This window comes from Triticum urartu, chromosome 4A (assembly GCF_056163025.1).
Source record: "Triticum urartu cultivar PI428250 chromosome 4A, HENAU_Tu73, whole genome shotgun sequence".
Lineage (NCBI taxonomy): Eukaryota > Viridiplantae > Streptophyta > Magnoliopsida > Poales > Poaceae > Triticum > Triticum urartu.
In genome coordinates, this window is record NC_141876.1 from 323,771,949 (window position 1) to 323,787,133 (window position 15,185).

The 15,185-nt window shown below is 45.5% G+C and overlaps 1 long non-coding RNA gene and 1 pseudogene across 1 annotated transcript; one reads left to right on the forward strand and one right to left on the reverse strand.

The window, feature by feature from the left end:
• Positions 1 to 12,038: 12,038 nt before the first annotated feature.
• On the reverse strand, positions 12,039 to 12,735 carry LOC147975728 (UDP-arabinopyranose mutase 1-like; annotated as a pseudogene).
• Positions 12,736 to 13,363: 628 nt separating this feature from the next.
• LOC147975729 (uncharacterized) lies at positions 13,364 to 14,202 on the forward strand. Its single transcript, XR_015602071.1, has 2 exons — positions 13,364 to 13,673; positions 13,778 to 14,202. It is a non-coding gene; the product is annotated as an uncharacterized LOC147975729 (long non-coding RNA).
• The last annotated feature ends 983 nt before the right edge of the window (positions 14,203 to 15,185 follow it).

Consider the following 15,185-nt stretch of genomic DNA (forward strand, 5'->3'; position numbering starts at 1 on the left):
TATTGAGGATGATCAGTAAGGATGTTTTGTTAATCTTGTAGTGCTTTATCCATCCATGTCTTTGTTTGCAATTATGGAGCACCCTAGCTTGAGTCAATCGAGCTCTACTTTTGTCATTTCGTGAATCTGGGCAGATTGTCTACTTGTTAGCAATTTTGCCGAGGATGTTGTAGTTGATTCGTGCATGCTATGTTATTGTTCTTGCCATGTATTGCTTGTATTTTGTGTATTTGTGATGGGTGTATGCTTAGTTTGTCATGACTTGCTCTGTAGTGAGTGCATCGAGCTCGTTAACATGCCTACTCGATATCTGTTTCAGCATGCTCCAGTTTTCATTAAGTTTGAGAACTGATTATGTTTTGCCATGTTCACATGCTTGCAATTGTATTTTCTGATCCCTTTTGGCTCAAGGTCACTAAGGGACTTTTGTTAAGCTCTTTGAGTAGCTCCATGCCATACTTTACTTTGCCATGATCAGGTCCTGTAGCATATAGTTTTCATGCTCCAAAATGTGCTATCTGATCTGAAATTCCAGACAAGTGTTAATTTCACCAAGTCTGAAATCTGTTTACCAAATGCATTTTTGCCATGCTTGTTTGAACCTGTTAATGGATGAATTGGCCGTAGCTCAGTGCTAGTCTTTTGTTAAGCATCATGAAAGTATCCCTGCCATGTATTTTTTTGTCTTGTTTGGGTGCTGTAGCATGTTCATCTTGTTGCATTTAGATGGCTACTTGCTGTAAATCGCAGAACGTGGTCATATTTGTATTGCTTGCCATTTCCAAACCGTAACTCCGATTTCGGCGTTCTTTATATCGTTTTCAAGCGATTTCATCTCATCTTTCAAGTGGTACACTTGGAATTCCAAGTTGAGGCCAGGTTCATGCATTCCTTGTCAAATCTTGCATACGCATCCCATATCGCATCCCGCATAGCATACCATGTTTGCATCATGTTGTTTGAGTTTGCACGTGGTTGATTGTGTCCTTATTGCTTATTTGTCTTATTTGGGTAGAGCCGGGAGACGAGTTTGCTAACGAGGAGCCCGTTGAGTTTGCTTTCGAGGATCCAGTCAACTCTGACAACTTTGCAGGCAAGATGATCATACCCTCGAAATCACTACTATCTTTGCTATGCTAGATGCTCGCTCTTTTGCTATGCTTATGCTACGATGCCTACCACTTTCTTATCATGCCTCCAAAATTGCCATGTTAAACCTCTAACCCACCATGTCCTAGCAAACCGTTGATTGGCTATGTTACCGCTTTGCTCAGCCCTCTTATAGCGTTGCTAGTTGCAGGTGAAGATTGGAGACCGTTCCTTGTTGGAACATGATTACTTGTTGGGATATCATTATATTGCCTTGTTATCTTAATGCATCTATATACTTGGTAAAGGGTGGAAGGATCGGCCTCTCGCCTAGTGTTTTGTTCCACTCTTGCCGCCCTAGTTTCCGTCATATCGGTGTTATGTTCCCGGATTTTGCGTTCCTTACGCGGTTGGGTTATAATGGGAACCCCTTGATAGTTCGCCTTGATTAAAGCTTTTCCAGCAATGCCCAACCTTGGTTTTACCATTTGCCACCTAGCCTCTTTTTCCCTTGGGTTTCCGGAGCCCGAGGGTCATCTTATTTAACCCCCTCGAGCCAGTGCTCCTCTGAGTTTTGATCCGACTGAGCTGCCTGCGGGGCCACCTCGGGGCAACTTGAGGGTTGGTTTTACTCGTAGCTAGTCTCATCTGAGTGTGCCCTGAGAATGAGATATGTGTAGCTCCTATCGAGATTTGTCGGCACATTCGGGCGGTGTTGCTGGATTTGTTTTAACTTGTCGAAGTGTCTTGTTGAACCGAGATACCGAGTCTGATCGGAACGTCTCGGGAGGAGGTCTATTCCTTCGTTGACCGTGAGAGCTTGTCATGGGCTAAGTTGGGACTCCCCTGCAGGGATTTGAACTTTCGAAAGTCGTGCCCGCGGTTATGGGCAGATGGGAATTTGTTAATGTCCGGTTGTAGATAACTCGAACCTTAACTTAATTAAAATGAATCAATAGTGTGAGTTACCGTGATGGTCTCTTCTCGGCGGAGTCCGGGAAGTGAACACGGTGTTGGAGTAATGCTTGCCGCAGGATGTCCTCTAGTTACTCGTTCGCGCTTTGCCTCCTCTTCTCGCTCTCTTTTGCGAACAGGTTAGCCACCATATATGCTAGTCTCTTTCCGCAGCTCCACATATTTTCCTTGCCTTACCTATTAAGCTTAAATAGTCTTGATCGCGAGGGTGCGAGATTGCTGAGTCCCCGTGGCTCACAGATTACTTCCAAACCAGATGCAGGGCCTGATGACTCCGTTCTAGATGACGCGCTTGAGCTCAAGTGGGAGTTCTACGAGGACTCACGCCGATACTACGTGTCTTTCCCTGATGATCAGTAGTGGTGCCCAGTTGGGGCGATCGGGACCGTGTCGCATGTTGGGTTATCTTTTATTTTGGCGCCGTAGTCGGGCCATGAGTGTTTGATTGTTGTAATGCTATTTATGTACTTTGATTGACGTGGCGAGTGTAAGCCAACTATGTATCTCCCCTTTTATTATCTATATTACATGGGATGTTGTGAAGACTGCCTAACTTGCGACATTGCTTTCAATATGGTTATGTCTCTAAGTCGTGCCTCGACACGTAGGAGCTATAGCCGCATCGAGGGCGTTACATGTCCCCACCTGGTGGCCCCGCAGACCCTGATTCCAACTCCATAAATACCTATTTTTCCAGAAAAAATCAGGGAGAAAGAATTATCGCGATCCACGAGATGGAGCCGCCGTCACCTCCTATTCTTCATCGGGAGGCTAGATCTGGAGTCCGTTTGGGGCTCCGGAGAGGGGTATCTTCGTTGTTCGTCATCACCCACCCTTCTCCATCGCCAATTCCATGATGCTCCCCACCGGGAGTGAGTAATTCCTTCGTAGGCTTGCTAGTCGATGAGGAGTTGGATGAGATTCATCATGTAATCGAGTTAGCTTTGTTAGGGCTTGATCCCTAGTATCCACTATGTTCTTAGATTGATGTTGCTATGACTTTGCCATGCTTAATGCTTGTCACTTTGGGCCCGGGTGCCATGATTTCAGATCTGAACCGTTTATGTTATCACCATTATATCCATGTTCTAGATCCGATCTTGCAAGTTATCACTGGTGCGCATCGGTCCTAAACAACAGTTTTTAACCCCTTTCCGTGATGGCATTTGGAACCTTCGCCAAGTGAGTGTGGGCGATAGGGGTATGAGGGAGTCCTGGACTAAGGGGTCCTTGGTCGTCCGGTCTGTTATCCATGGGCCAGACTGATGGGCCGTGAAGACGTGAAGACCGAAGACTACACCGTGTCCGGATTGGACTCTACTTGGCGTGGAAGGCAAGCTTGGCGACCGAAGATTCCTTTTCATGTAACCGACTCCCTGTAAACCCTAGATCCCCTCGGTGTCTATATAAACCGAAGGGGATAGTCCGGAAAGGACAACACACATATAGTCATTACCATATTCATAGGCTAGACTTCTAGGGTTTAGCCATTACGATCTCGTGGTAGATCAACTCTTGTAATACTCATATTCATCAAGATCAATCAAGCAGGAAGTAGGGTATTACCTCCATAGAGAGGGCCCGAACTTGGGTAAACATCATGTCCCCTGTCTCCTGTTACCATCGATCCTAGACGCACAGTTCGGGACCCCCTACCCGAGATCCACCGGTTTTGACAACGACATTGGTGCTTTCATTTTGAGTTCCACTGTGCCGTCGATAGAAGGCTCGATGGCCCCTTCGATCATCAGTAATGACATTGTCTAGGGAGAAACCTTTCTCCCTAGACAGATCTTCGTATTCGTCGGCTTCGTACTACGGGCCAACTCATTTGGCCATCTGGAGCAGATCGACAGCTACGCCCCTGGCCATCAGGTCAGATTCGGAAGCCTGAATTACGTCGCGGACGTCCGTGGAGATTTGATCTTTGATGGATTCAAGACTGCGGCAACCGCTCTCCATCGCCCCGATGAACATGGCTTAAACCTGTCATCGGGCCGCATCCAGGAGATAGCTCCTGTAACAGCTCTGGCCTTGAATCCGGAGCAGATCAAGTCGCCCGAAGACGGGAAGCTCAACCCCATCACGGGGGCTACCGATTCTGCGGCGCTGGAGCCGCACGCAGATTCCACTTCATACGATATCCGCATCAACGGAACCTCGGACTCACCTCCGATGTCGAACTTCGAACCCTGCGAGCCTGCGTATACCGAACTCGGTCGGTTATCAATCCTCAAGTTCAGCGCCGCAGATGTCTTCCAACACTCGCCCATGGGTGACATAGTAAACTCGCTAAAAAACCTATCACTGGGAAGCGACCCGTCGCCGAACCATGTTCGGGTCGAACTTTTTGCGGACGATGGAGAATTTTGTTTCCCACCCGCCGCCCACTTCGTAACCACTGTTGAAGACCTAACCAACACGCCCGACCCCTGCTCCGAAGACATCAATGGTGTGGACGACGATGAGGGGCAAGGCCAGAGCTTACTGCCCGTTCGACACGGGATGACCACTTCCTGGTATGACGTGTGTATGATAGACACACCTTACGGCATTCTTGATGATGACAAGGAGGATCCGGTCATGAATAAACCGCCTGGTACACATCCCGGACACCGGCACCATAGGTCACATCGCCCAAGAGAAAACACTGCCAACACCAGAAAAGACGATACTCCGGACAACAAAGACCCCATGGAGGTAGAATCCGAGCGGCATGAACAGGAAGGCAGGCAAGACAACTCTGGTGAACAGACCACATATGGGGACTTGGAGGACATCAATTATCTCCCACTCTCCGAGGAAGAGGAGATCCTCGGCAACGAAGATTTTATCATGCCCAAGGAACCTCTCGAGCAGGAGCGCTTTAAACGCCGGCTTATAGCCACTGCAAGGAGCCTAAGAAAGAAGCAGCTGCAGCTTCAAGCAAGCCAAGATTTGCTCAATGATAGATGGACCGAGGTCTTGGCCGCCGAAAAATACGGCCCTAGCAGCCCAGTCAAAAGCCACCCCAAGAATAGGCGGCTCCCTCAATACGATCGCAGGGCGATACCACCATCGAACAATGCGGCGGGCCGACCACAGTTCAGTCCAGACAAAGCAGCAGCCCAAGAAGAGCACCATACCAACCCATTCGGCCGTCAAAACAAAACAGCTCGGGGGAATACCTGCGATATCAACCAATACATGGAGGGAAGAGAAGGACGCACACGATCGACGTACAGATCACATACCCCGACCGACGATGATGGTCGCCTATTCGGACGCTATAAAGACGACCATGCCCGGACCAAACACCGTAAACGGAACCCACCGAAGGTGCTTCATAGTGTGGCCCAACATAGAGGAGCTGCACACCCTCGTTGCTTCACTAACAAAGTAATGGAGCACGCATTTCTAGACGGGTTTAAACCCATCAACATCGAATCATACGATGGAACAACAGATCCCGCGGTATGGATCGAGGATTACCTCCTCCATATTCACATGGCCTGTGGAGACGACCTCCACACCATTAAATACCTACCTCTCAAGCTTAAAGGGCCAGCTCGGTACTGGCTAAACAGTTTGCCAGAAAATTCCATTGGCAGCTGGGAAGATTTGGAAGACGCCTTTCGAGACAACTTCCAGGGAACATATGTCCGACCATTATAAGCCGATGACTTAAGTCACATTGTCCAGGAGCCTGGCGAGTCAGCCAGGGAGCTCTGGACCAGGTTCTTAGTAAAAAAGAACCAAATTGTCGACTGTCCGGACACAGAAGCCCTTGCGGCCTTTAGACATAGCGTCCGGGATGAATGGCTAGCGCGTCACCTCGGCCAGGAAGGACCCAAATCCATGGAGGCCCTTACCGCTCTAATGACCTGCTTCTGTGTTGGAGAAGACAACTGGCTTGCTCGTAAAAGTAACGACGCCAGCAGCCCGGGCACCTCCGAAATCCGAGATGGCAACGGCAAGCCACGACGAACCGAACACAACAGTCGCAGTAATATACACGACACAGCGGCGAACGCCGGATTTCAAAATCCGAAGCCCGGTCAATGAAAGAAGCCACTAAAGGCAAACCAGGATGGACCATCCACCCTTGACAGGATATTGGACCAACCTTGTCAGATTCATGGTCACCCTAATATGCCAGCTAATCATACCAACCGAAACTGTTGGGTCTTCAAGCAGGCAGGCAAGCTTAACACTGACCACAAGGGGAGGAGGCCACCAGGCGATAAAGACGACGGATCGGCTCGACAGCAGAACGCCAGGGGCCAGGAACAGTTCCCCTCCGATGTTCAACCACTCCCGGAACACAAGTAGCGGTTCGTCTTCCACCACCCACATAATGCATTGGCAAAATTCGCACCACGCGCACATCACTACACACTCAAGATACCATGGGCATCGGCGGAAGCACAATACGGACCACCCTACAAGCATTCCCGTAACATTTTTTATCTGCTTACTCTATTTTTCTATATCATCCCTAAAGAACAGGTGACCAGCTGGACATCATCTACAACGGACTCTATCAGAGTTCGGATCCGTATGCTCACCCAAGGGGCTACTTCCGTTAGGGATTCCCCTCCCCAAGGACGGGCGACGCAGACATGCAACAGGAGGTCCAAAATAACTTTTTGTGGACCATACTCTTTATTCCGAGCCTGTAGTATGCCCTTTTTCCTCTAATCCTGACCCCAAGCATGTCAAATAGCCGGGTTCACGGTTTATTTTCTTTATTATTATTATTTTATATATATATAGGGAGTGGATTCCCTATCAACACTAGCTGCAGTGGAGGTTATCAGCACCTTCTGTTTGCATCAAGATGAGCACCTTCGGGAGGATAAGGTTCCCATTTTGTGAATATTGGCGTGCTTCATGACCAAAGGGGAAGCCATGTGATCAACTTTACAAGCTCTTGGCCCAAAATGGAAGCCTAGCCTCTGCATTGTCAGATTCGTTGGTGGGTTTGTTTGCTGTTGTTTTCGACATTGGGGCTCACGCGTGAACCATTTTGGGCCAAGCTAGTTGGTAGGCTTTGTTTGCTTGCTAAGCTAGAAAGGTTCCTGCTATTTTTAGCAAAATTTCAGGCAAGCAACGAAGCAACATACGGTTCAGACCTTTTGTAAGATGGAGGTAACAAGTATCCTTTGTGGATGGCTACTAGATACATGCACCGTCGGTTTCATGCTGGTCATCTTGATCGCCGGTGTGTAAGATGACTACTACCTGATAGCTCTATCTGATAATGCTAGTTTCTTGGTTGTATCTGTTGTTCTAAAGTGAAGTATACGGCAAGTCATATTAACTGCAAAATGTCTAGTGATTAATGCCTATCTACATTTTATGCTGCACCCATTTCTCTCGGGCTTGTACTACGAATCTGGGTATTATGTGTTTTCGTGCATTAATCCATTCGATATCAAGCTGCTGTTGTGGCTCCGCATGTTTCCATGCTCTGGGTCCATCAATTTCTCGTCCTATTTTTGTGTTCGTATGCGCTTCAAGACATTCATTTAATTAAAGCTGCTTGGGCCATGTTTCGTGTTAACTTTTCCTGCTGTTCGACAGCACTGTACATTGCTCACAATAGAAACTTTCAGCACAGCTACGCCACATGCTATCAATGTACATTTTCCCTATTTTGTAGGAGTCTACCGTGGCTTCGAGCTGAGAGACCGGCTTTTGCGCGGACAGCGCGAGCTGTATGTGTGCTGACGCGTGTGTGGGTGTGCCCAACTTTATTATGGTATCTGTTTTCTACCACATGGCTGTATCATCATATATTGGCATGAGTCCAATTCGCATAGCAAGTGTGGCTTTGCATATTTGCTCGAGCCTGACCTTAGATTATCCATTGCTTGCATAGCCACATGAAAACACCCACCTAAGAGCAACTCCAACGCGCCGACCCAAATGGACGGCGGATTTGTCCGTTTTTTATCCGTTTGGGTCGGCCCGACGGACATCAACGTCTGCTTTTTTGTTTGGGTCGGCGCATGCGCCCAATGCTGGCCCGACCCATTTTGAGGCGCGCAAAAAAATAGAATACAAATATTTTGAAAATAAAAACAAACATTAATTAAATAGGCAAAGGCATCGCGCGTGTGGCGATAGTCCATGCGTCCACATCTAACATAAAAAAAGCTAACTACGAGGCGGCGCGCAGCCCTAGGCATCCTCCTTGTCGTGGTCGAGGCCGGTGAGGTCGACGAGTGTCGGTGCAGGGCCGACACAGGGGAACGCCGTGTTCCAGACAACGTTGATGTTGGGCGCGGGCTGTCCCGTCACGGGCTGTGCCGCCGCGTCCTGGGCTTGGCACGCCTCCTCCTTGGCCTCGCGCTGCTCCTCCTCGGCGTCACGCTCAAGCATCTCAAGGTATTCGCCGTGGCGGCGCTTCTCGGCCAGCCGTCACTGGTGCCATTGTTCGAGGTATGCCGCCTCCTATATATATATATATATAAACACTATTCTGATCACAACATGAACTTCCCGAATAACGCGCCTGACCTTCCCCGAGTACTAGGTTGAACTTCAGCTAAAAGGTGTCTAAATGGGGCTTGCGATATACCGTTGGATGGATAGCTATGGACATCAGTATCATGAGCCAAGTTAGAATTTTGGCAAAATGTAAGCGGTTTAAGAGCAGTTTTGAAAAGCATTTTTTCTTCATACAAAAAACGTGAATCGTATTTTCGATCGCATTTTTAAACCGTTTATCAGAATGAGTCAAATAATATGGCGTTGGAAAGCTGCTGCCAAACCGCTCCTTCCATATGTTGAAAGTTTTCTCTAATTCCCTACGGTTAAAGAGTAATTCGGAAAATGGTAAAATTTCGTAAACCGAACACCCGAGTTCGTATTTTTGACGCCATTTCTAAACGGCTAATCCAATTGAGGCAAATAATATGGCGTTGGAAAGCTTATGAAAATGCGCTACTTTTTTATGTTAAAAGTTTTTTTCTAATTTTGAATGGTTTAAAAGTAATTTAGAAAATGGTACAAGTTCCACCGAGTTCATATTTTTGAGCTAATTTTTAACCGTACATCCAAATGCAGCAAATGATATGGCGTTGGAAAGCTTGAAGAAATGCGAAACTTTTTTGTATATATTGTTTCTCCTAATTCACTACGGTTTTATGTCAGTTTTGAAAATGGTTAAAAACATATTTTTGCCGTAATTTCTACAAACTTTATCGGAATGGGGCAAATAATATACCGCTGAAAAGCTATGGAAAATGCGAAACTTTTTCATGTTGATGGTTTTCTCTGATTCCTAGCCGTTTTCAAGTAATTTCAAAAACGGCGGGATCATGCGTTCTGCCTTTATCGCGAAACAGATTGTTCAAAAATGCACCGCGTGAAGAACCTAGACTTCTCGGCACGTGTACCTGAACTTCACTCTGTTTTTCACATGATTTTTTTGCTCGTAGATCTCCATCCACTGCTCATAGCTCTCCATCCACTCACCGGAATTGAGCAAGTGATATACCGGTGGAAAGCTGCTGTAAGCACTTAACTTTCCCGTGTTGATCGTTTTTTCATACTCACGACGATTTTAAAAGTTTTTCATCTGAAATTCATTCAGTGTAGTAGGTGAACTTCCTGTTGTTTTCAGTTGAACTTCTGTGACGTATTTTCGTTTGTAATTTTCTCATCCATTCGTCAGTGTTACACAAATGTTATTTCCTTTTGTACAAATCTCTCTCACAATAATTTTTTTGACTTTCTTCGACAAAGGACTTGAACTTATAACAACAAAACTTTTTGCCTTTTCTTTTTTGTTCTTTTTTAATACAAAATGCACGCCGTGTATTACATGAACTTCTAGCAGATATCAACCTGAACTTCTCTCGGTTACATGAAAATATTTGAGTTTTTTAATGAATTTTTAATCTTATTTTTCTTAATCTTTTTTATGAATTTTGAAGCGCTCTATTTTTAATAGTTGAACTTCTTGTTATTTTATTTTTAAACTTCTTGTTTCCATTCTTTAATAACGAGAAAAATCTGAGTTTTCTATAATCATCGAACTTCTCCATCTTTTTTATATGGACTTCCTGATTTTATTTCTTAATCCTTTTTTATGAAATTTTGAAGCGCTCTATTTTTTTAAAGTTGGACTTCTTGTTAATTTATTTTTGAAATTCTTGTTATTTTATTTTTGAACTTCTTGTTTCCATTCTTTAATAACGAGGGAAATATGAGATTTTTCTATAATCATCGAACTTCTCCGTCTTTTTAATATGGACTTCCTGGTTTTTTTTCTTAATCTTTTTTATGAAATTTTGAAGCGCTCTATTTTTTAAAGTTGAAATTCTTGTTATTTTATTTTTGAACTTCTTGTTTCCATTCTTTACTAACGAGGAAAATCTGAGTTTCCTATAATCATTGAACTTCTCCATCTTTTTAATATGGACTTCCTAGTTTTATTTATTTTAGTAATGGAAAAAATCCTACTTTCTGATAGACATCGAACCACTCCGTGTTTAAATTTGAACTTCTAGGTTTATTTTAACAGAGAAATCTTTTTTACAAAATTGTTTGAGATGCTTTTTCTAATGACCTTTGGGTTTTTTTGGATGAAAGTTTTTGTTATGTGATACCTCTGAACTTAGTTTTTTCTAAAACATGAACTTCATGTTCGAAAAGCAAAAAATTACACAAGAATATACATGCACAGTACAACACCAATTCGTATTACACACAACACTATGTGCTGGTACACTATGTGCAGGCATTACACACAATACTATGGTCATCTTCCACGACCGCGGCGGCGGAGCAGGACAACGCCGCGGCCGGGCCTCGCGCGTGAACATCAAACTCATTTTTTATTACAACGTCTTCGTTTATTTTTTTAGAAACATGGAAATATGAATTTTTTTTAACTATTTGAAGTTTTAACTTCTTTACAATTTGAAATTTTCAAAATTTTCTAGACGGAACTCAAGTAAATTTTTCCATAAGCCAAATACAGAAACAATCAAACAAAAGAAGGACATAGTTTCAATTGTTTCCTGCTTGTTGCTATACGAACATTTTTCATATAAAAAAGACATACTGTACCTCTCATTCCTCACCACACTTTGAACAGAAAAAGGTATAAGAGCACATATTTGGATGGTTAGTGCTCCCTCGAGTTAGGAGGAATAACTACAGAGAATCAAAACTGAATATTTTTATGTTTGTACTTTAGGCAAACGAAACCACCTGCTCCTTTTTGAATTGCTTGGTCAGCAGGATAACACAACGGACATTGATAGGCATCCGTGCTCATCTTTTTTCTAGTTTCTGGTGAAGTTCGACTTGGTCTGCAGGAGAAGCACGAACGTGCTCATCTTTTTTATAGTTTTTGGTGAAGTTCGACTTGGTCTGCAGCAGAAGCACGAACGTGCTCATCTTTTTTCTAGTTTTTGGTGAAGTTCGACTTGGTCTTTAGGAGAAGCATGAACAGGATCACCGATGGCTGAGCCAGAAGGAGACTGTTCCTTCCTTTTTATAGAATTTCACATGGGGAAATTAGGAAGAAGATGCTAAGAACTCTGCTGCTGCTGTAGTTGACCTACTAGTAGCGTACGAATTGAACTTTAGTTAAGCTACTTTTTGCTGCCGAGGAGACGACGCGGCTGCCGGTGATGCACTGCTTGAGTGGCGTACCATCGTTTTGCTGCTCTATCCAGCCGCAATTCTTGTCAGTTGTTGTGAAATGTCAAAATACATACAGGTAGTAATATATGAACTTTTGGGGAAATAATAAATGAACTTCTAAAATACATTTTTGTTTTCTCACATAAACAAAATAAGAAACAGCATGGTTTTCTCACATACAGGAAGCTAATGTTTTGTAGTACACAACAGCCTGAACCTGAATACCTGATGCACACATTGATCCTATGAACTGAAGAAACCGGTATACGCCGCCTCACCGCCTGCTCAGTATGCTAATGCAAAAAAAGGTTCTCTCCCTCGATCTCGATCTACTTCCCCTTGAGCGTGTCGTTGGCGTCGGCCTCCTTGGAGTCCTTGGAGTTGAGCATGTCCCGGGCCTCGATCCAGATGACCATGGCGTCGGCGAGCTTGATGAAGTAGGGGTCGATCTTGCCGAGCTTCTCCTTGACCTGCTGCAAGAGCGAGATGTAGCACTTCTGCACGGTGTCGCATTCCTTGTCAGCTTCGCGACCTAGAAGAAGGGGATGATGTCCTCTTGCCAGAAGATGCCCTTGTACTCCTTCAGGTTCACGAACGGGTTGTTGGCCTTGTTGTGCCAGATGTAGGGCAGCCCCGTCTTGACTCCTAGCCCAAGGTGGTCGCAGATCACCTGCACACATACACAAATTATTCAGTAAAAGTTCAGTACGGCCGGACCAAACTCAAAGATGATGTGTGTGTTTAGTTTAGTTATAGTTACCTTGACGCACCAGTCAGCCACATGTCGTCGTAGCGTCCGATGGGCTGGCCATCGCCCATGAGGCCGAAGTATATGGGCGGGCCGATGAGCTCGCGATCGAAGGCCAGGTTCATGCCGCACGTGGAGGAGGAGTAGGAGGGTGCGCCGGAGCAGAGGGCAGGCTGCACCGAAGGGGAGGGAGGGTCGAGGTGGCGTAGAGGGAAGTTCGCACCGGACGGGAGGGAAGGGCGTGCCGCACTGCACCACCGGGCGATGGACGGTGACATCGCGGCGGCCGGATGGGGGCGGCGGACGAATCTCGCGGTTGGGCGGCGGCTGGATCCTGCGGTGGGGGGCGGCGCCGCAGCCGGATCCGAGGCGTGTGGCGGAGTTGCAGCTGGATCCGGGGGACGGTGGCGGCGGGGTTGTCGGAGGAGACCGACGGCGGGACCCATGGGCCCGGGGGGCGCTCTGGTGGCGGGAGCGCGCTGGGGAAGAAGGGGCGGCCGAACCTGGCGCGGCGCTGGATCCGCTCGTCGGCGGCGGCGGTAGGTGGCCGGAGTTAGGCGCGCCGGCGGGATGTAGGGCGGCGGTGGTGGATCGGGAGAAGTTCATCGGCGGCGGCGCGATGCCGTGAGGAGTGTGCAGATGGGATCGGGAGAGGGTAGTGGAGGGAGTCATGGGAAGTGGGTGGGGTGGATTTTTTTCTTTGACCGGTCGGGTGGGTTTTCTCAGGAGTTCGGGAACGCCTCTTCGGGTCCTATATAGGGCGCGCCGTGATTCAAATAGTTATTTTAATCCTGAGATTAGAATAGTGCTAATATATATATATATATATATATATATATATATATATATATATGAAAATGGGTTAGTACTCCGAGGAGTGCGTGCTCCTTCCTTTGTCTGCAGTTGACTGTTCTGTTGCCCACGTGTGCGCTCCTCTCCTCGGTTCACATTTTTTTGAAGAATTGATTCACTATTTTCCCAGCCGTTACGAGTGATTGATTAGTAACACACCGATTTTTCTGACGCTCAGATCTTATCCTTCCGTCCGCCTCACACATCCCAAACCGAAGTGGCCGGCTGCCCGGCACACGTCAGCAGCGGAACTGCGGCGGCCGCCGCCATCACTCACCGGCGACCGATCTAGATTATAGCTTGCACCGGCCAACAGATCGGAGAGCACAAGACCAGCCGAACCTGAGATTTGTTGGAATAAGAGGTCAGCGATTTTTTTGGACGTTCTCTGTATGCATGTTGATTCCATGTCTAGACCCGTAACATCTTCCCATCAATTAACCATAGTTGCCTTGTTTTCTTTTATAGATCTGAAAGAGACGTACAGATGTGGACATGTGGTCCCATCCTGGATCTCATTGTTTGCTGAATTTTGTGGACTGGAAGAATTTTCCAGTGCTTTGTGGATGTTCCTTCTGGATGGGGGCTGGGTGTCTCACATGGAAGAATTGATTCATATGGCTTCTGGCGGTCAATGCCATAGTGTCGCATCGTCGATCCCAGCTAGTTGTAAACAGATTGACATATATCTTTAATTATTTTGTTAGTGGACGTCTGATCAAATGGATTCAGAAATACTCTATCTGTTTCAAACGGAGGTAGTAGTAATTCCAGCTGCTATTTCATCTTTGGGGAAGTAGTATACCCAGCAAAAAGAAACAGTAGCTCTGGTTGCTAATTTAATATCTGTAGAAACCTTTCATTGAACGATCAAGAACCACACCTTGCTTCCATTTTTCTTTACATCTTTAGTATCGTCTCGGTATGAAATTGCTCCTGGAATATTTTGGAAAGGAACGTACATTTCCCTGTGCAACAAGTGCTTTATTTTTCTGTGGAGAAGCCTTCTGTCTTTGGTGCCATATATACGACCACATTATAAAATGCATTACACCTGTTGTTTCATCTAGTTATTGATATACTCTTTTATGTATACTTTCAATTTATCATACTCATTTCAGCCACCTGCCCGGTTCATCTTTTAACTCATTGCTCACATAAAACCAGTATATACTCAGGTAAAAGAAAGTTGTAAGTACTCCCTTAATAAATAAAAAAGAAGTATATACCACCCTATCAAAAAAGTCGTATATACTTACTGATACTCCCTTACTAAAAATTGTATATACTCCCTACCAAAAAAGTAGTACATACTCACGTGAAAAGAGTTGTATGTACCTCCTAAACAAAAAAACAAGTATATACTCCCCTACCAAAAAAGTTGTATATACTCCCTTACTAAAAAAGTATATACTCTACCAAAAAAAGTATATACTCCCTTACAAAAAAAAGTATATATTCACATAGAAAAGCTGGTATATACTGTCTTCCTGAAGTAGTATATATGATGTTCTTTGCTGGAAGAGGTCAGTATGCAACTACCGGAACAGTTAATCCTCGAATCTCTCTGTCTGTTGACGCATGCATGCATCGGCTAGTGGAGCAATTAGTGATTAGATATAATAACCGCAAACCCGTTAAGTCCATTATATATATATATATATATATATATATATATATATATATATATCTTTCCTATGCAACAACCTTGTGGAGGTGGCAATCATAGCCACATGTTGAGCTTGTGATCTGGTCCAAAACTTTGCCATCTTTGAATTTCTCACACCTCTTATAGATGGTTTTGAAACACGAGCGCATGTGCCTATGCACTAGGCCCAGCCCATAGCCTGCCAACCCTGCGACATGCCAGTCATCG